General features: G+C 43.8%; 1 long non-coding RNA gene across 1 annotated transcript; it reads right to left on the reverse strand.

Moving 5' to 3' along the window:
• Positions 1–1,127: 1,127 nt before the first annotated feature.
• Positions 1,128–20,815, reverse strand: LOC115523058. The gene is made up of 4 exons (XR_004344080.1): positions 20,639–20,815; positions 17,503–17,606; positions 2,313–2,684; positions 1,128–1,658 (listed from the first exon to the last, which is right to left on the reverse strand). It is a non-coding gene; the product is annotated as an uncharacterized LOC115523058 (long non-coding RNA).
• Positions 20,816–22,243: the final 1,428 nt, after the last annotated feature.

Below are 22,243 nucleotides of genomic sequence, written 5' to 3' on the forward strand. Positions count from 1 at the left end.
TCTTCTAAGCTCAAATATTCTATAACAATCATTCTTAAACTTTAATCAGAATCTCCTGGAGGGCTTGTTAACCAGATTAGTGGACTCCGCCTCCAGGGTTTCTGATTCAGTAGGTCTAGGATGAGGCCCCAAGAATTTACATTTCCAACAAGTCCTCAGCTGATGCTGACACTATAGGTCTGGGACCATAGATTGAGCACCACTGCCCTAGCCCTAGAATGCTAGTTCAGTTACCATATATTGAACACCTACAATGGGCTAGGCTCTGTGCTGGGGACACCAAGATGGGTGAGACTCATCTCATGCCCTTGAGGAGTCAAAGGCATGGAGCAAAAAATAGACACAGACATGAATTCATTTACTCATTGAGCACTGTTAAGGGAATACAGCATCAAAGTTCTTTCTCTGGGCCTCAGTTTCCCTCCTCACATCCCAGGCTTCTGGTGTACCATCCCACTGCTCTTTTCGACACTAGCTCTTCCCTTCTCTGACTGGGTGACCAGGGTAGAGAACCGGCTCCAGAAGGTCACAGATGAAAAGGAACCTTGGGTTCTTGAGGAGTGGGTGGAGAAGACAGGGGCTGGTTTCTTTTTATTAGCATGTCCGTGAAGCTCCCTTCTGGGCCAAGAGAGCACTGAGGAAGGAGCCAGAGGGGCCTGGACACAGGTCAGCAGCACTTTGGTGTGGAAGGCAGAGTGAGCATGTCAGAAATTATCCCCTCACCCAATCTCTACCCTTGAAATCCTTATTTCTTCATGTCTAAATGTCACCCTTAATTTAAAGCTTGGCTTAGATGCCATCGTGTGTGCAAAGCCTTTCTTGGCCCTCTATCCTTCACTGTCTCCACTGAACCTGCTTCCCTCACTGTGAATAATTACAGGATTTTATTCTTGCCTCTTCTGGGGCAGCTGCTTCCTCCTGCCGTTTAGAATAGCCCAGTCTTTTCTCTCTTGCTGACCATGAATTCCATCTTTTCTTAGAATTCTCCATTGCACGTGGTGCCAGGCCTCACACAGCATTCAACACACATCAGAATGTGGAATGAATCAGAATGTGGAATGAGGAATGAATAAACTAAGAGTTCATGCTACAGAAATCACTTCAATCCCAAAACCCACAATGTGAAGCAAAAGAGAGCAGAAGGGAAGTGGGGATGGAAGGAAATGGGAAATGGAGTAGGTAGGCTGACCAGTTCCAGAATTTGGCTAGGGACTGGACTGAAGAGATTATAGGCCTTGCCAGAGATTATGATTTAGTGGAGGATCACGGGAGCTCCAGGGTTCACGTATTCACTCAGTTATTTGCTTAGTTTTTCCTTTCTTTAGTGTTCCCAGTGTAACCAGGCTCCCTTGGGCAGCACCTGCTCTCACCCTGAACCTCCTGGAAACAGAACTCACCATTTGATGTGCCCCTCAAGACAGATCCACAATGCACTCACAGAAGAGACAATTTACTGAAGGTTTTGTTGGAGAGAATGGAGAGAGGATTGACCTCACACACCACAAGACTTATTCAATTCCTAAGGGGTATCTTGGTTCCCTTCCAAATCCTCTTCTAGTCAGCTCCTTTGCTGCTCCCTGCTTCCTTCCCCAGACAGCCTCCAAAGCCCTGTTTGCTGCCCCGAGCACTTCAGATCTTCTCAGATATAATACTTCACTCTGCAAAATGGAAGCCTAAGAGTTAGTCAACCACAATAACCTATGGCTCCTGACAAGTCCCTCGGAGGCCCCAGAACAGCCCTCTCGCACACTCAGTCTACACAGACGTACGAACTCTTATTACCCAGCTTCCACACTGCTCCCCACTCAGTGAGGATGCCCTTACGGAGTCCCCTCCCAAATGCATTAGAGCTGGCCTGTGTGACAAATAGAATTTGGTGTTAGTAGATTGTGTGACTGCTGGATTAGAGCAAAATGGCCTCCAAACCTCTACTTTATTCTTCCAGATTACCTGCTCCTAGTGCCTTGAAATGCATGTAAGATGCACGTCTATTCTGAGGCCACGAGCTGGAAGTACCACATGAGAAATCTCATAGAGAGTCTTGGCTCTGTGCAAAGGGAGAATGAAATGCCCAGCCAGCCCTCAGCAGATCCAGCCCCAGCCATTTGAGTCACTCCAGTTGGGGGCCCAGACGTGGCATGGAGCGGAGACAAGCTCTGCCCAAATTGCAGATTCCTGATAGACTCCTGTGACTTTAGGCCAGTAACTGTGGGGATGATCTGTTATACGGCAACAGATAACAAGGTAGGTGCTTTTATTACTTTTATTTTATAGAGGAGAAAAATGCAGGTCAGAGAAGTGAAGTAACTTACCCAGTAAGTGGTGGTGTCTAGATTTGGATGCAAGCAATCTGGCTTCTAAGTCTGTTCTCACAACGTCAAAGGCTTTACATAAACTCAGAGCCTTCTTCAACATTCAAATGTTGAAGGTGTGGACCTCACAGACTGTTGTTCTTTATGGGGCCATGATGCTCCAGGCACCGTGATGTAACTTCTGGCCCACCACTGCCTCTCTCAGTCTGTAAGTTCTTGTTCTCCGTCAGCCAGGCATGACATACACTCAGTTTCACACCAGAGCAATTCAAATTCCTGAAAACCAGCTTACACATCCAGCAAATCCACTCTCAAGCACATCAGGACGCTCCTGTTGGCCAGTCTTCCATTTTCCTCATAGCAGGGGAGCCTCTTTGGAAAAAGAACTTGGGGTCAGAAAACTCAGAGCCAAGGGAGTAAATGATGCATGATAGGGAGGTTCAGCCCAACATGTGGGACTGCAGTGGGGAGGAGGTAGGGGGTCTGCCTAGTGTCTGGGTTGTGAGGTAAACAACTGATGTGGTCATGTGCTGGCTATTCTCTGCCTGGCCCTGCTCTCCTGCATGCACTCTCCCCCTTCCTCTGCCCTGCTCTGCGCTCAGGGAAACTGATCCCAGGGGACTGCATCAGCTGGGCTCCCTCGTCAGGTGGATACTGATTGGACTCAGCAATGAGAGGCACTGGCCGGAGACTGGAAAGTGGGAGAAGAGAGGATTCAGCTCTGCACCGTATTTGTGGCCTTGGCTGCACCCCTCCACAGCCACAGCTCCTCAATGGCTCCAGCTCACACGAGCTCTGGTAAGACGACCTTTTTGCCCCTTTCTCCTTCCAAGCCTAAAAGGGTGGTAACATCTTCCCGCCAGTCTCTGGGTGCCTCAACATCCTGTTTGTTCCCTTGACCTGAACACACCTTTGTAAGCAGATCCCTCCTGAAAGTCTCCTCGGTTGTACCGTCTGGGTGAAGTTGATTTCAGCTGAGACTCTGATTCAGGTGCCCAGGCATGCACATGGGCTGAGCAAGGTGAGTCAGAAGAAGTAAGGGGCAGACTGGGGTGGGAGTGTTTGGGAGCTGGCCCTGCACCAAAGTATAAATGTCAGATACTCTCAGACATAGTGCTGGCTGGGCCCAACAGATGCTTCTAAGAGGACTTATTTACCATCCACCCATTTGGGGAGCCTGGCAAAGCCCTTCCTTGTATAGGAGAATGATAATCCAAGCCTCCTATGGTCTTCACTGTGGCCAGCCAGGACACCATTACTCTAGGACAGAGCTGGAGAAACCCTCATATATGCTTTTGCTTTTGTTTTTGCAAACATTGCAACATTCCCTTTCTAGCATAGAACGTAGATACACCTCTGCTTCAGTTCAGACCTTGGCTCTACCCCTTGGTACCTGTGCGACCTTGAATAAATAGGTAATCCCTCTGGGCCTCTGTGTTCTCATCTGTAAAATGAGGGATAATAATGGGTTTGGGGCAGGGACTAAATGACCTACTATATATACAGCTCTTAGCACAGCGCCTGACACCAGCCAGTGCTCAAAATTGTTACTATCTCCACCGCTTACGTAGCCACGCGACCCTAGGCAGTTCACTTCACCTTTCTGTGCCTCCATTTCCTCCTCGATCAACTGGAGAAGTAACACAGACCTCTTGCGTTACAAGGAGATCAAAATGAAGAAAATGTCATTGAAAGCATTCTAGAAGCTCTAAGCATCTTATGAATACAAGGCCTGTTTAAAAAAAAAATGTAATAATAATTACCACAATTGAAAAACTAGCGGGGGCCCTAAAGACATGTTTCAGTAAGTCTTCATGCCATTATCCATAATGATATGGAGAAGGAATTTAATAATAAGATCGCTGAGAAAGTCTCAGGTAAAGAACAAATCATGAAAGAAAGAAAGAAAGAAAGAAAGAAAGAAAGAAAGAAAGAAAGAAAGAAAGAAAGAAAGAAAAGGTTAAGAAAACTTCTGAGAAATGGATTTGGTTTCATTTCTAAGCCTACCCATTTAAACACACCTCCTGAAAAGGAATTTCTACCACAATATATTTTCCAAATTCACTGATCATTAAGCCACGTATGAACAATGACTAAAACACACAGGATCAGATGCATTGAAATGAGTGAGTCCCCCCAGGAAAACACCTAGAGGAGTTCCCCCACCTCCCCAGGCATCCAGAGTGGACCACTCCCCTCCTCAGGGCAGGACACCTCCCTGCCCATGCCCAGCCGGGAAGACAGCCACAGGCCAGGGCCCAGGGCCCGGAGCCATGACTGTGTTTTTGGGAAATTTAGACTCTCAAACCAGACTACTTTTGTTTTCCTGCCTCTCGTGATCTGCCTTTCCCTTCATGATAATGAAAGCATTGACTTTGTGGTAAGGGTTTTAACATCTCCAGACTCAGAGTATGGTCTGTGGACCAGCAGTATCAGCATCACCAGGAGCTCGTTAGAAGTCTACAATCTTAGGCCCCACCTCAGCCCTGTTGAATCAGAATCTGCATTTTAACATGATCCTCAGGTGATTCGTAGGCTCATTAAAGTTTGAGAAGCACTGTTTTAATCTTTCTGAGCCTCATACTTATCTTGCAAGGTTATTGTGAGGATTAAATATGTTCAAAGTGGCTGGCAAGAACTAAGTGCTAAATACATTTTTATCCTCTTCTTTACCCGGCACCCTGCACTGCCTCTGTGCCCGGCCTCCATCTGCCTGAGCCCTTCTTCTTGGCCTGGGCTTCTGAAAGCTGACCTTAACTTGCTTACTCAGACCCTGCCACTTGGCCAGTGCCCCAGACTGACCTCAACTCTTTCCTTGGAGTCCCTGGCAGACTCGCTGGGGTCTGTTGCTATACTTTTCAGCACTCCCTGCTGACCTAGACTGTCCTAGACTTATCCTTGCTCTCCCCAAGCCCCACCTCTCTTGGCCCATCGCTGCCTTTGGACACCAAAAACTCTACAACAGCACGTATTTTAGTCACGCTGCCATTGCTCAAAATGGCCTTGGAACCGCTCCTTGGAATTTGCCTTTACAACCTCACACGGTGCCTGGCCCAGCAGAGTCACTAACTAAATATTCCTTAGAGGAATGAATGAAGAACAAGCCTTCATACTGGGCCACAGGGTTTGTATCTCCTTTTGGGGATTCAGTTTCTTTGCTTTTCCTTTTTCCCACTTTTCTTTGCCATCTCAAAAGTGTGATGCAGAAGGCTGAGATTCAATGTTGACCCAGAAAGAAAGAGCCAATGAGAATGCCTGACTTGTTACGATTCTAGACCTCAATTCTCTATGCAAGGGAGCCCCTGTGGCCCCCAGGGTCCAGCCCTGCTCACTATGATAACATGCTGGGGCTTGAGGCCAAATTGCCAGAAAGTATTGTCAGGTCCTGGCCTGGCCTTCTGTGCTTAGGTGGCTATGGGCTATCGGTATCCTGTCCAAATATCCTTCACTAGCTAGTACGCACGTCACCCAGCTGCTGCAAGTGCTAGGGCCCGAAGCTCCCACCTGTGACCTTCTTTGGACAATTGCTATTGAATGAGCCACCTCACCTAGAAAATTAGGATATATGTCATCCTCATTCTCACCCCAAGGAACCAATGACTGAAGGATATAGGGGTATAAAAGCCAGCACCTTTTTCTCCAGGTGAGAGAACTCTGTAGTGCAGTTCACATTGCAGAGTTCCCACAGATCAGACCAAGGCTAGAATTTACCTGAGACCATATCCCTGACCAGTTCATTCCTCTGCTTCCTTTACTCCTTTACAAGTTTCCTTCTAGGGCATCCCTCAATAAACTGTGTGCACCTGAAACTCTTTCTCAGGCTCTGGTTCCAGGAAAACTGGCCGAAAACAGCGCTTTTGGGATTGAGTGGCAGAACAAGGTTTCTGTGTTCAGGAGCCTGAGGGCTCAGCAGACACCATCTCGACACCAGCCCGACATGACTTATACTGGCATCTCCCCCCCACTCCCATCAGCCCCTGGAGGCCCCAGAGCCAACTCTAAGAGAGAGGGATGAGAATCTAGAGCCGTGTTGTCCAAAATGGTAGCCACTAGCTACAGGTGACTGCTGAACATTTGAAATGTGGCTCATGCAATTAAAAAGCCGAATAGTTAATTTCACTTTATTTTAATTAAAAAATTGGTATTCGGGGTGCCGGGGTGGCTCAGTCGGTGGAGCTTCCGACTTTGGCTCAGGTCATGATCTTGTGGTCTCTGAGTTCAAGCCCCGCGTCGGGCTCTGCGCTGGCAGCTCAGAGCCTGGAGCCTGTTTCTGTGCTGACAGCTCAGAGCCTGGAGCCTGCTTTGGATTCTGTGTCTCCCTCTCTCTCTGCTCTTCCCCCGCTCATGCTCTGTCTCTCTCTCTCTCTGTCAAAAATAAAAATAAACATTAAAAATTTTTTTTAAATAAAAAAATTAAAAAAATAAAAAATTGGTACTCAATTCAGTTATTAGGAAACTATTAAGCATATTTGTAACAACTTGGGTGTGTAAATCTACATCTTTGCAGGTTGCAAATCTTTCTTAAAAAATTTACATCCAAGTTAATTAGCATAGAGTGCAATAATGATTTCAGTAGAATCCAGTGATTCATCTCCCACATATAACATCCAGTGCTCATCCCAACAAGCGTCCTCCCTAATGCCCCTTGCCCATTTAGCCCATCCCCCCACCCACCTCCCCTCCAGCGACCCTCAATTTGTTCTCTGTATTTAAGAGTCTCTTATATCTTGCCACCCTCCCTGTTTTTATATTATTTTTGCTTCCCTTCCCTTATGTTCATCTGTTTTGTATCTTAAATTCCACAAATGAGGGAAGTCACATGACATCTGTCTTTCTCTGACTAATTTTGCTTAGGATAATGCCCTCTAGTTCCATCCACATGCTTGCAAATGGCAAGATTTCATTATTTTTGATTGCTGAGTAATACTCCATTATATATATGTGTGTGTGTATATATATATATATATATATATATATATACACACACACACACATATAAAATTTATCCATTAATTTGTCGATAGATATTTGGGCTCTTTCCATACTTTGGCTGTTGTTGATAGTGCTGCTATAAGCATTGGGGTGCATGTGCCCCTTCGAAACAGCACACCGGGATCCTTTGGATAAATTTCAGGTTGCAAATCTTATGAAATCCAAATACAGTTCAAGGATTTTTCCAATGAAAATTTAGCATCCAAATTGAGAGGTGCTGTATGTATTAAAAAGGTACACCAGATTCTAGAGATCTAGTATTAAAAGGTAACATAAAAGATACCATTAATACTTTTATTTTATTTTATTTATTTATTTATTTTTTTAATTTTTTTTTTCAACGTTTATTTATTTTTGGGACAGAGGGAGACAGAGCATGAACGGGGGAGGGGCAGAGAGAGAGGGAGACACAGAATCGGAAACAGGCTCCAGGCTCTGAGCCATCGGCCCAGAGCCTGACGCGGGGCTCGAACTCCCGGACCGCGAGATCGTGACCTGGCCGAAGTCGGACGCTTAACCGACTGTGCCACCCAGGCGTCCCTATTTTTTAATTAAAAAATGTTTATTTATTTATTTTTGAGAGAGTTGGGGAGGGGCGGGGGGGGGGGAACAGAGAGAGAGAATCCCAAGCAGGCTCTGAGCTGTTAGCTCAGAGCCCAATGTAGGGCTTGATCTCACGAACCCTGAGGTCATGACCTGAGCCAAAATCAAGAGTAGGATGCCTGACCGACTGAGCCACCCAGGCACCCCTCATTAATATTTTTAATATTGGTTACATGTTAAAATAATATTTTATTTACTTTGTTAAATAAAAATGTTATTAGTATTTAAACTATGGCTTCGAAAAATGTTTAATTATGTACATAATAAGAATATGTACTTGGCACAAAAACAGACACACAGACCAATGGAATAGAATAGAAACCCCAGAACTAGACCCACAAACGTATGGCCAACTCATCTTTGACAAAGCAGGAAAGAACATCCAATGGAAAAAAGACAGCCTCTTTAACAAATGGTGCTGGGAGAACTGGACAGCAACATGCAGAAAGTTGAAACTAGACCACTTTCTCACACCATTTACAAAAATAAACTCAAAATGGATAAAGGACCTAAATGTGAGACAGGAAACCATCAGAACCTTAGAGGAGAAAGCAGGAAAAGATCTCTCTGACCTCAGCCGTAGCAATCTCTTACTCGACACATCCCCAAAGGCAAGGGAATTAAAAGCAAAAGTGAATTCCTGGGACCTTATGAAGATAAAAAGCTTCTGTACAGCAAAGGAAACAACCAACAAAACTAAAAGGCAACCAACGGAATGGGAAAAGATATTTGCAAATGACATATCGGACAAAGGGCTAGTATCTAAAATCTATAAAGAGCTCACCAAACTCCACACCCGAAAAACAAATAACCCAGTGAAGAAATGGGCAGAAAACATGAATAGACACTTCTCTAAAGAAGACATCCGGATGGCCAACAGGCACATGAAAAGATGTTCAGCGTCGCTCCTTATCAGGGAAATACAAATCAAAACCACACTCAGGTATCACCTCACGCCAGTCAGAGTGGCCAAAATGAACAAATCAGGAGACTATAGATGCTGGAGAGGATGTGGAGAAACGGGAACCCTCTTGCACTGTTGGTGGGAATGCAAATTGGTGCAGCCGCTCTGGAAAGCAGTGTGGAGGTTCCTCAGAAAATTAAAAATAGACCTACCCTATGACCCAGCAATAGCACTGCTAGGAATTTATCCAAGGGATACAGGAGTACTGATGCATAGGGGCACTTGTACCCCAATGTTCATAGCAGCACTCTCAACAATAGCCAAATTGTGGAAAGAGCCTAAATGTCCATCAACTGATGAATGGATAAAGAAATTGTGGTTTATATACACAATGGAATACTATGTGGCAATGAGAAAAAATGAAATATGGCCCTTTGTAGCAACGTGGATGGAACTGGAGAGTGTAATGCTAAGTGAAATAAGCCATACAGAGAAAGACAGATACCATATGGTTTCACTCTTATGTGGATCCTGAGAAACTTAACAGGAACCCATGGGGGAGGGGAAGGAAAAAAAAAAAAAAAAAAAAGAGGTTAGAGTGGGAGAGAGCCAAAGCATAAGAGACTGTTAAAAACTGAGAACAAACTGAGGGTTGATGGGGGGTGGGAGGGAGGGGAGGGTGGGTGATGGGTATTGAGGAGGGCACCTTTTGGGAGGAGCACTGGGTGTTGTATGGAAACCAATTTGTCAATAAATTTCATAAAAAAAATAAAATAAAAAAAAAATAAAATATAAAAAAAAAAAAAAAAGAAAAAAAAAAAAAAGAATATGTACTAATTACATGTGTAATAAGAATTAAATGCAAGGACCAGGCAGGGTACTGTAGTCCAGACTGAAATGTGACCAAAAAGGGACTTAGAGATACTGAGCCCCAGAGATGTTAAGATAAAACAGTTGCTCATATATCCTCTCAGGAAACTCCCATGTCTCAAGTGGGGTTCCCCAGAAACAGACATTGATATGAGGATTAATGTGCAAAGCAATTATTGCCGAAAAGCTGGTAGGAAGTGGAGGACAGGATAGGGAAACGGGGAAAACCGGGAATGATTTCAGCAGTCTGCAGAGGGCAGCTTAAGCTTCACCCAGATGGCAAATTCTGGAGTATAAGTTATACTTCAGAGGTTGTCTCAACTCCAGGTGAGGGAGGCTGGTTTTCAAAGCCCCCCACCAATCAGTCCTTTGTCAAAGGACTCAGCAGGATACCTAAACTCCTGGGTACCTCCTACTTGTGATCCTAGGCAAAGCAGCTCTAGCAGCCCAAAGAGAGTTCTAAGAAAAAGAGTTACATGTACAGACTATTGAAGGCAAAAGCACGCTGAAGCCAGGGGAGGAGTGACCAGACATAGTAAAGAAATTTAAGGATTCTGGGTAGTGCATCAACAGCCTCCACTGTACTCCATCTTGGAAGGTCACCCGCGTACATCTCTTCCCTGCAGCCTGAAGAGTGTAGCTGGATCAGCAACCTTATGTGCTCTCTTCAATTCACCTTCTGGTTTTCAGACTGTTCTTACAGAGTTTCCTTTTGGGTCGCTATAAATCCAGGAGACCCCAGCTGGTAAGGCTCCATGCCCTCTACCTGGCTAAAAATGAAGCAGGTCTACTTTTTAATTTTTTTTTTTTTTTCAACGTTTATTTATTTTTGGGACAGAGAGAGACAGAGCATGAACGGGGGAGGGGCAGAGAGAGAGGGAGACACAGAATCGGAAACAGGCTCCAGGCTCCGAGCCATCAGCCCAGAGCCTGACTCGGGGCTCGAACTCACGGACCGCGAGATCGTGACCTGGCTGAAGTCGGACGCTTAACCGACTGCGCCACCCAGGCGCCCCGAAGCAGGTCTACTTTTATTTTCTCCTATGTATTGGGTTTCCAAGGATGATTTTGCTTAACCAGAGGTCTCCACAGCTAAAAGAAAGCCTTGAAAACTACAGTGATAGGCCGTGGTCAAAATAAGTGTATTACTTTTTTTTTTTAATCACTGGATAACAAATCACCCAAAACTTAGAAGCTCAAAATAACATATATTTTTTTCTCACAGTCTCTGTAGGTCAGAAGTCCAAGCACAGCTAAGCTCAGAGTCTCATAAGGCTGCCATCTAGGTATTGACAGAGGCTGTGGTCTCATCAGAGGCTTGACTAGGGAAGGATCTGATTCCAAGCTCCTTCAGGCTGTTGGCAGAATTGATCTCCTTGTAATTGTAGGACTAGGGCCTGTTTTCTTGCTGACTGTCAGCAAATATGGGCCACCCAAAGTTTCTTGCCAGGTGGGCCCCTCCATAGGCCCTCTTGTGACAAGGCAGCTTACTCCTTCAAGGCATAATGAAGTCTCTCTAGTCTATGCTAGCAAGATAGAGCTATATATGTATATAATAACATAATCATGAGTGATATATAACAACATAATCATGAAAGTGACACCCTTGCCATGTTCTAGGGTGAGTTCCTAGTCCTACCCACACTCAAAGGGAGGACATGATACAGGACATAAAAATGGGGCCATACTAGGGTCTGTCCACCACAATGGTTATAGAGGAAGGATGTTTAATTGGAGGCTTCTTGGTAAAAGCCTTGCCATGTAAGAGAAAGAATTGCTATATTTCTAATTCTTCCATTCATCCCAACCTGGTCTTAAGCAAGCAAGCAAGCAAGGTCTTTCTTGTGCAGACCCTAAATGATTTTGATCTATTGTCTTGCTTTCTGACCTCTCATATCTGTGTGCATTTTGACAACACATTTTCAACCAGTATCTCTAGACCACGGGTGGGGTCTTGGGCTTGCCCTGGCTAGTTACGTAGCCCTATCTCTGCATTCTTACAGCTGTTGCCTCTGGTCCCACACCTAATAGTCTTTTTTTTTTTTTTTCACTTAATTTCCTGCCTTGGTTTTCATATATTCAATCAAAACTGTCACATGGGAAAAAGCTACAGCTCACTGGATCAAACAAAACACATTATAATAATTAAAAAGCAAATCTTGGTTAAATTTCTTCAGATAAGAAGGAGTTACTTTAGATTAACTGTACTTGACTACCTTGATAAATTTGACATCATTTAGATTTTTAGTTTAGCCTTATGGTAATTTTTAAACAACATCTGTAGGATACCAGCTTCAGGGAATTTGGCCGGCATTACTAAAAGTCACATTTTGCTGAAAGCTTGTTGAATTTAGAGCTCACATTTTATGTAAAATTTGAAGACTTTGATGCTTAATACCTCCAATTTATTACCTCTCTGAGGTCTTAAAGTGTCATTATACTTTATTTCACCAATGAAAACAGTAAATAGTAAATGTTAGGGAATGAAACAAAAACAAGTTATTCATCAAGCATTATCAGAAAAAGAAAACCTTAAGAATCACCAGAGAAACAAAAGGAATTTGAGAACTGAAGATCAATCCAGAGACTGACTAATCAGGAATGGCAAATATTTAGCATGGATGCCTCAACTTCCCAACTGGTGCCCGTGGCAGACATCATCAATTCATCACTACATTCCTCTGCTGAGTCTGAATAGGGCTTCTGAGTTCTCCATTCCCAGAAATGACTACTGCTTTAGATAAGGCTCTTTAGTTACAAGTAATAGAAACCAACTTGAGCCACCTTGAGCAAATAAGGAGGAAATTCACAGAAACATACGAGGGTGTCCTAAAGAAGTCCAGCACAAGTATGCAGCTAGGCCCCAGGAACCAGGAACCAGAAAACCATCAGGCCTCTGTCCCTTACCTCTGCATGTTTTTGCCTGCTTTTTTTCACTTTTTTTCTCTGCAGTCAGGCTTTCTCTTCATCTCCAATCTGCTTGAGGTCATGTGGCCACTCTTAGCACCCATGTTTTCTTATTCCAATTATAGCCTCCTACAGCGACTGTATCTGAATCTCAGCATCAGATTCCCAAGGGAGAAGCTCTGACTGACTGTGCTTAGATCAGGTGACTACCCCTGACCCCGTCAGCCCTCATCTAAAAGGTAGGGACAGCGTTCAAAATGGCTATGCAGTGCCCACTCCTGTGGAATGGCGAGCAGTTCTCAGAGAGGGCAGGGATGGCTCACAGCCTGAGCAGAAAAGTCAGAGATCTTTTCTATTACTATTATCAATCAACAGGCAGTGGCATAAGAGATGAAACATATTTTCTCCTTAGGATCTAGATCAGGCGAGACCAGTAGAGCTTCTGCGGATGGCGGAAATGTTCTGTATCTGCACGCTCAGATGTGATAGCCACTCACCACATGTGAGCTGTCAAGTGCTTGACATGTGTGTGGGGAACCAAATTGTTAGCCTTATTTACTTTTAATTTAAATTTAAATAGCCATATATAGCAAGTGGCCACCATACCAGGCAGTGTAGTTTAAAGATAAGGAAACTGAGCTCCCAGACCACATAGCTAGTTAATAACACAACTGGAACTGAATGCTTGCTCTCCTCTGTCTTTAAAATCTTTCCATCCCATTAACTGGAATTGAGGAATCCGCACAAAGGATCTTCCCAGGTAATTCAAATTTGCTACTTTAAGTGTCCACACCTAACCATTCGTTGATGTCAAGCTTTCTGAAGTGTACTGCACACGTCCCTGCCTTGGAAAAAAGCCATGTGGCCGTAATTGTAGACTTTTCTTAATAACACCAAGTGTGAACCTCAGTTGTCACTCTGGGGAATAATAATGAGGCCCTCAGAACAGGGCCTAGTGAGGCTTACAGGGCTGTCTTCCCCACACTTAACGTCTCTACAGCTGGGAGCGATTTGGCTGTTTCCTCTCTCCTTGTCACATCTTGATGTGGTGGCTTCTGACAGCATCCCACCTCCCTTCACTAGCTCAGCAACGAACCAAGTACAGGAACTTGATCCATTAGTGAGCTTAATTTCACCCACGATTCTAAACCATTAGGCCTGGGGGAGTTTCACAACTGAGTCAGGTACACAGGGTTTTGTATAAAATTTTCCACAATACACAGTTTTTTTTCTTAAAGGTGTATAATGATGTGAGTCTTATGAAAGCTGTTTGCGGGATAAATGGTATGATGTTTTTTGGTTTTTGGTTTTTTTTTTTTTTATTGTGCCACTGTGGGTATGTCAATATTGCTATGTCTAGGGTACCAAGGTAGGATAGGACTGTGCACAAAATATTTCAAGAAATGAGATGGAAACTTGGTGTGGATTATTTTAGATTACTTTCCTGAGCTCTTTTTCCACAGTGTGTTTTCAGGTCATGGAATAGCCACAGTTTTACAAATCTTTTGAAAATATTCAAACTCCAAAGTGAATTTGAAGGATACTAAAAGAAATAATAAATTCGTTTCTGTACTCTCTGCTTATATGGGGGCCAGACTTGCAGTAATTGTATCTATTCAAAACATATCTGAGTGCGTGAGAGCCAGAAAGGGCTCAAAGCAAAGGGAATAGTTGTCGCAAAGCCCATGCACTAGAGACCCTGACCTGTAGCCAGGAGAAACAAGACACCCTGATGGCCTTCAGCCTGGGTCTCATGCTCTTCTCCTGGAGCCCGGACTGAGGGTGTGTGAGAAGGGTGGTTCAAAAGGAAATCTGGGCTCTGCTTCCCGGACCACCAAAAGCCACTATATGACTATATGCTCTGTTCACCATTTCTGGGGAGAATATAATCTATTTTAGAAATATTTCCCTTACACGATTAAAATGTTTGGGTTTTTGTGGCATCTGTGAGGTGAGCTTTCAGTTATCTGAAAAAAAAAAAAAAAAAAAAAAAAAAAAAGCTTTATGCAGAGGCACACCACCAGACAGGGGTCCTGCATTTTTCACTTGCCTTCTGAAAACACCGTGAGGATTTGTTCAAGGGAAGCACTCATTTTGCCTTTATGCTACTTTACAAAATAACTTCACTAACGCGTTCATCGGTTCATCAGTTATTTATAGTCAAGTCTTGATTATCCTCTAGGCAGGTTCCTGGCACGGTTTTCAGCCCTCTGTTTGCCTTTCTCACCTCCCACGGACACACACACTTCTGCAGCTTGTAGCAACTTAGAATTTCCCCTGAGTCACAGCTCCCCTACCCCTCGTGCCAGCTCAGCCGCCCTTCCCCCAAGGTGTCTACAAACCCAAACAACAGTTACCTACCTCCCCACGGCCTTTCCCAAGAACCAGACGAGGCCGCCAGAGAGGATTCTGGGGTTCCTGGGAAGCATGCGGAGAGCCCCAGATCTTGCGGGAAGGCTGGAGAGGGGTCACTAGCCAGGGCGGGGCGGGGCCATCCACTAGCTTCCCATCTCATTTCACAGCATGGCATCACTTTGTTTGAAGTTTTATGTATTCCCAAGACATGTGACACACCCTCCCCTCCTCAAATTCCAGATGAGTACAAAAACAAATTCCTAAGTTGCATCAGAATTATTTCTTTTCTATCTGCACTTTGGGCCTCCGTGAAAGTGGTGCTGGCATTTTTTTTTTTTTTTTTTTTTTTTTTTGTGATGAGGAATAGATTCTAGGTCTCCTAATTCCTGAGCCAGAGCTGTTTCCATGCTGCCCTTAGTTAGAGCAGTGGTTCTCAGTCTCGGGATTCTGATGCCTCGGCCTCAGCTCTAGAGATTCTGATTTTAACTGATCTGAGGTTAGACCTGAGCACTGGGCTCTTCACACATCCTCCAAGCGGTTCTAGTGTGCAGCCAAGGCTGAGAACCACTGGCTCAGAGCCTCCCTTGGCTAATAGTGATTGCGAGTGCAGCTCTTCAGTTGCACAGCTGTGGCTCCACTGATTTAGAATAAATGTTTGACTAGGAAGGGGAGGAGATGTACACACACACACAGAACAATTCAGGGGCTGTTGCACAGCGCCAGGGTGAACATTTCATTCACTCATTCAGTCCACAAACATTTATTGAGGCCCGCCACTAGAATGGGTAGATGCAAAAATGCATGATAAAGTCATTAAAACCTCCAGGATATAACAACCCCCTAGAAGAAGCTTTCCGACAGGTTCTCTGGACCCCCAGAGTCCCCTATAGGGACAGTCAATTCTAGCCCTTCCTCCTTCCTGGTTTATGCCCAGTTAGTGACTCATAATTCCCCTGCATTTGCACATGATTTGACTGAACATATATAATCCTGATGCTTGTAGTCTCTGGTTGCTCTGCAGAGTACAGTTGCTTGAATTATGACAGTTATCTCTGCTAATAAAGTTCACTTTTTTACTGCAGAGTTATAAATACATATGCAGCTTGCATATTCGAGGAGGCATGTGGGAGGAAACGCTGAGCTGTGGGGCCCTTCTAGAACAGAAGCCACTCCCTGGCACCTGCACATACATAACTTTCCTGATACATCCCTCCATGCACTACCCCCCCCCCCCACCACCATCCCAAAGGCTCATCTTCAGGGCTTTCTTATAAAAAGGATTTACTGTATACGACCCTGGTGAGAAGATCAGAAATTAGCATCCTTGACATTTGCCTGCTTTCCTCAGCCCCCAAATGGATTCAGAGCTATCAGCTTCCCTTTTCCCAGGAGAAAACTGGTCCCACAGTCTCTGAGGAGACTGGAATGGCATTAACTGGGATGTAAAGCGACAGCCAAATGGGGATTAGGAAGACAGGCAGCAGGAAGGGGGATGGCCGATCTTGTAAATTTGAGCCCTGCAAATAAGTTCATTAAGTCTAGGATATGCTCGGGGTGCTGGTAAGGCATATAAAGGAGCAGCAGACAAATAAATCTAGCCAGTTGTTTGAAGGAGAAGAGCTAATGGAGGAATTTTTCTAAAAGGAACTTTAACTTTTTACTGAATGCAATAACACTATGCATTATCAATCAGCTGACTATAATTTTACAATTTAGCCTGGAATTTGAACTGCCTGCAGGAGATTGTACCTTGTGGGTAATAATAGGTATGCACGGCGAATGTTGTATAGCATATTTCCTTAAAATATATAGCGGGCTACTTTGGTAACGAATACGTTTATTCGCAGAGAAAATTACGATTATGGTGTGACTCAGCATGGAGCAGGCACTGCTGGTTGTCGAACCAACAGCTTTTCCCCATTTTCCTTGCTAGTCAAGGAAATCCCACTGAGTTGGGAGGGGGTGGCTAGATTTCCACCCTCCCCCAAGTGACAGGGTTGAGAGTGACTTCGCCCTCCCCCCAGGATCAAAGGGAAATCCTCACGGGCCTCAGCCAATCCCAGTAACCCATTCCCCTCGCTGGAGCTACTTCAGGGGTGGGTGTACTGGACTGTCTGCTACCAGAATTGTACCACCATTCGCCTCCAAGTCGAGGACCCGTGCTGTCCAGAATGACCATCTCTGCCCTGTTCCAGCTCATTGCTCGCAAGAGGACCTCGGGTCAGGATTTGCAAAGAGGACGGTGTTATTCCTCTAGAGATAGTTGTAGCTGCATGGGTGGGCAGATGAGAAAGTCCCCGCAGCTTCCTGGCACAAATGTAAGGAATTACACACTTAGGTGTTTGAGGCTAAGGTTGTTCAGGGTCAGTTCCTCTGATCTTTAAGGATAGAGTTTCTAAACTCTGCTCCCCTGGCTCTCCCAGGAGTTGTGGGAGATCCTACGTTAGGTCTGTTAGATCCAGGATGCATCGAGTGGCTTTAGTTTTCCATCCTGAACCCTGACTGATACAGTGGCCAGGGGTCCAGTATTGACCAATAGGTTGGAGCGCTTTTCTTTACCTCTGAGAAGTAGACTGTAGGAGAGACAGCCCCTATCTGCTGCCTCTGGATGACGTGGCATTTGGATGTGATGCCTGGTACAGCTGTCACCATTTGCTGCCCGCCTGAAATAGAGCCAATATGCAAGTAAAAGGAGAGCCGAGAGAAATGCCCAGCAAGAGGAGCTGAAGTCCTGATGTACCTGCAGCCAATGGCTTTCTAATTGGCACAGACATATTCTTTAAGGAAGCAAATGTTAAGATAGTTTGACAGTGGCTGCCGTGTTTTCTGAGGATGAGACATTATAGAGTGATTCACACCTGCTCTCCAGCCTTTTCTTCTTATATTCTTCCCCACCCCAGCAAATGAATATCCAGATAATCTCTGTCTCAAATGTATCACACACCTTTGAAATATCTATGTGAATTACTGGTTTGCATTGGCATATGTGTCTACAATATTATTGCACCTTTTTTTTTCAAACTCCAATTACACTTTAAAAGACTTACACTGCCAAAGCATTAGTATAATCCTATCATTTTGAATTTCTTCTTGTTTTACCCATACACATTCAGTCCTCACTTTGCAGGATAGTGCAGGAGCAAAAAAATGACCCTGAAAGCTGAAGCTATACCAAGCAATCTTAATAATTAACAGGAAAAATCACAACTGTTGCATGAAAGTTTTTTTGAAAATACTAAAAACTCTTACTTTCATTTATAAACATATGGAGATGCTTTAAAAATGGTAAAAGTTACATTTATTTGATACAATGTTACTTAAAACATTGGAAACATTGATTAAATGTTCTATTTCTCTGAAAAATTTGAGTCGTTTGAACAGTGCTTACCTTCAGAGCATCTTTTCTCTGCCCTGGCAAATTGTCATGTCATTCTAAGTTTAGAGCAGCTTCTAACATTTCATCCTTTACACTTACAGTGTAAGTGTAACTTTAGAGTTTTTTTAATATGAAAATTTTGTCCATGTCACTTCCCCTGAGACATCCTCCTTTTTGCCACACCACTCACTGATGATAAATTTGCCTTCTGGCTGCGTACCTATGTTTCTTGAATAGCTGCAGTGTCAACATTCTCACTGTAGAAACTTATGTATTATTTGCAACCCAAATAATCATGATATAGGAAGTATTATTACTATTATTGTTGTAAATTCCATATGAAAACTTCCTGCTGAGTTCTAAATCAGATATAGTAGTAGCACTTGAAGAGAACTGTCCACAAACCTTGGGAGTCTGCCTCTGGACAAGCAAAAAAGCATGTTGTTATATGAATTCTCCCATCCTATTGAGTACTGACTTCCTAAAATGCCATTGTTCTTCCCCAGGACCCCCTTGGGTGAACCACAAGGCATTGTTTTGGTTTTGGAACCTATCTACCCTTCTGGGAAAAAGAAAAGAAGTCAAGTTTTTACCTGAGGAAAGCCAGCTAGGCACAAAGGAAATTTGTTTTGTGAAGTTGTTATCCATCCAGGCTAGCAATCAAGAGAATCTTATGGGTCAAGTGACAGTACCTTCCTGGATTACTGTGTTAAAAAGGACTTTCAGGGGCGCCTGGGTGGCTCGGTCGGTTAAGCGGCCGAATTCGGCTCAGGTCATGATCTCGCGGTCCGTGAGTTCGAGCCCCGCGTCGGGCTCTGTGCTGACAGCTCAGAGCCTGGAGCCTGTTTCAGATTCTGTGTCTCCCTCTCTCTGACCCTCCCCCATTCATGCTCTGTCTCTCTCTGTCTCAAAAATAAATAAACGTTAAAATAAATAAATAAATAAATAAATAAATAAATAAATAAAAAGGACTTTCAGACGATGTCTAGGCTCAACAGAAGAAAGCATCGCAATTGATTAGCAATGTCTGTCACAGTTAAGGGAGAGGAGAGTAAGGGTATCTGCTCTGGACAGGCCATTCCTCATCTAGAGGCTGCCTCTTGGTAAGGTCAGCCATCCAAGTCTGGCAGCATACGAAAACATATTTGATATCTCAGGGATGGACTCGCACCAACCAAATTCATACGAAACTGATATATAAATCAGAAAGACAGTTTATTGACTTGATTTAGAAATGAAACTGCGAATGTGCACCTGTTATTAAATGGGAACTTGAATGGCATAATGAAGGAACTTTGGAGTCAGGCAGACCTAGTTTTGCATCACGGCAGCAGCTCTCAGTAGCTACAAGCTCGTCCATAGCATTCTGTTGATAAGGACATTGACGCTGTGTCTGGGGTCAGTAGGAAAAAATGTCCTGGTTAATTAACTATGTCTGAAGCAGTCAAAATGGGGAAAGTGGGAGTGGCTATTGTTGGTACATATTGTTATATGTTCCAGTTTTTAACCAATGAATGCATGCTGGATTCCTGATAGGAGAGTCTGTTTTCTAGAATCGAAAAACTGCTTTGCGAACAAGGATATAAAAGATGTTTGCTGCAAGATTTGTATGGTTAGTATCACCGAGGCATCTTCACAGTATAAACACAAAGGACACATAAATAAGAAATGATGGTTTGTGGTTCTGGACACTCACTCTCCTGCTCAGAGCTGGAGAAAAAATGGTCACATTTTGTCTCCTATCTATCCTCCATTTTATATACACATTATAGACCAGTGCTGACCAACAGAAATATAATGCAAGCCATAAATGTGAACTATGTAGGTTATTTTAAATTTTCTAGTAGCCATATGAAAAAGTGAAGAGAAATTAACACCTTTTTACAAGGATTTGACCAGTTTTATTACCTCTATACCTTGTGTACATACCCTCATCTTTAGAGAATAATCTCTACATTTAGCTATTGGAGTATCTCTGGCCAAGGACTGGTATCTCAGAGGAGACTGGGGGCCTGGTCCCTCCAAGCCTTAGCTCTCTCTAGTCTTACTGCTGGGTGGTAGGCAGCAGCTGCCCAGCCTGGTATTTGTGGTTCTTTTTGTGGAACACTGGTCTCTCCACAACCACAGTTCTGTTGGGCCCTCAGCAAAGCTGAACCATTTTTCTACCTTGGATTCTTTCAAAGTTTCTCCTATAACCATAATTTTTTTAACTTGGAGAAAAGAACAGGCTCCTTTTTCTTCTTTAAACTGCATTTATGGCACCATTACTGGTTTTCCCTAAACCAGTGGTTCTCATACTTGAGTGAACATCAGCCTCACCTGGAGGGTTTGTTAAATCACTGGTCCAGCTCCAGAGTTTCAGCTTCAGTAGGTCTGAGGTGGGGCTTGAGCATCTGCATTGCTAAAAGTTCCCAGGGGATGGCAGTGCTGTGGTCCAGGAACCACACTTTGAGAACCACTGATATTTTTACCTTTCATTTCAGTGCAGGAAGGAGATGAGAGGCTTTGGGTATCTGAAAGTGAAAGAATTGGGGGAAGTGAAAAGCATCAGGTTATATCTTTCCTCCAAAATAAGTCAAACCCAGTTCTGTTGTTATTCTTTCCCCTGAACCAGCATCTTAGCATGCTCGAACACCTCCTCTTCCAAGATTTCTCCCCCAGTCTCCTGCTAGAGGCAGAGCAACGGGGCCTCTGTCTTTCACAGACCTCTTCTACAGCCCTCTATTGTTCTCTGATGTTGTAAGCATCTGGGCATGCATGTTGACAGTCATGTGCAGTAGGGCTGGAGACTTCTTTTGGCTAGCAGCACCCTCTCCCTAACACCAGGACCTCTCATAGAACTCTCTTGGCCAAAGAGTATTGAATGATTGAGTGAATGAATGATACATGTTTGGAAAACAAGAAGGGGACTATTCACACGTTAGTTAAAACTTTCCCAAGTATCAGAGATAACAATGACACAAGAAATTGTTAAGAAAAAAAAAACAAAAACCCAAAAAACAACAGACAGACTTGGACCTCCTGAGAACTCATTATAACTTTAATATCACTTACATGGTGTCAATCACACAGTTCTAAACACCTATCATGGTTTTACAGACACAACTTCCATTTGACATAGATGCTGTTACTTGGAGTGATAGACTTGTAAGGCATGTTATTATGAAGAAAATGTTTTCGGTGCCCTTAAAACACTGGGTCTCAGGGGCGCTTGGGTGACTCAGTCGGCTAAGCCTGTGACCTCAGCTCAGGTCATGATCTTGTGGTTGATGGGCTCGAGCTCCACGTTGGGCTCTGACAGCTCAGAGACTGGAGCCTGTTTCAGATTCTGTGTCTACCTCTCTATGTCCTTCCCTCTGCTCATGGTCTGTCTCTCAAAAATGAAGAAATGTTTTAAAAAAATAAAAATAAACCCACTGGTCTCAGAGACCCTTCTTTTTTTTTTAAACTTTTTATTTTGGAAAATTTCAAATATATATAAAGGTAAAGAGGACAATACGATGAACTTTCATGAAGCAATAATCTAGCTTCAATAATGATCAACTCTTGGCAAATCTTGTTTAATCTATAACTTCCCTCACTTCAGTAATACATGCATTTCTTATGAAGCAACCCCCAGTGTATATCAGCTCATACATAAAAAGTTTCAGTGTGTATCTCTAATATTTGAAGATTATTTTAAGAATATAACTACACTGGGGTGCCTGGGTGGCTCAGGTTGAGCGATGGACCCTCGGTTTCAGCTCAGGTCATGATCTCACATTTCATGAGTTTGAGCCCCACATCGGGCTCTAAGCTGACAGCACAGAGCCTGCTTGGGTTTCTCTCTCCCTATCTCTCTGCCCTTCCCTGGCTTGTGCTGTCTCTGTCTCTCTCAAAATAAGTAAATAAACTTAAAAAAAAAAAAGAATATAACCACATTGT

Source organism: Lynx canadensis, chromosome C2 (genome assembly GCF_007474595.2).
Source record: "Lynx canadensis isolate LIC74 chromosome C2, mLynCan4.pri.v2, whole genome shotgun sequence".
Classification (NCBI taxonomy): Eukaryota; Metazoa; Chordata; class Mammalia; order Carnivora; family Felidae; genus Lynx; species Lynx canadensis.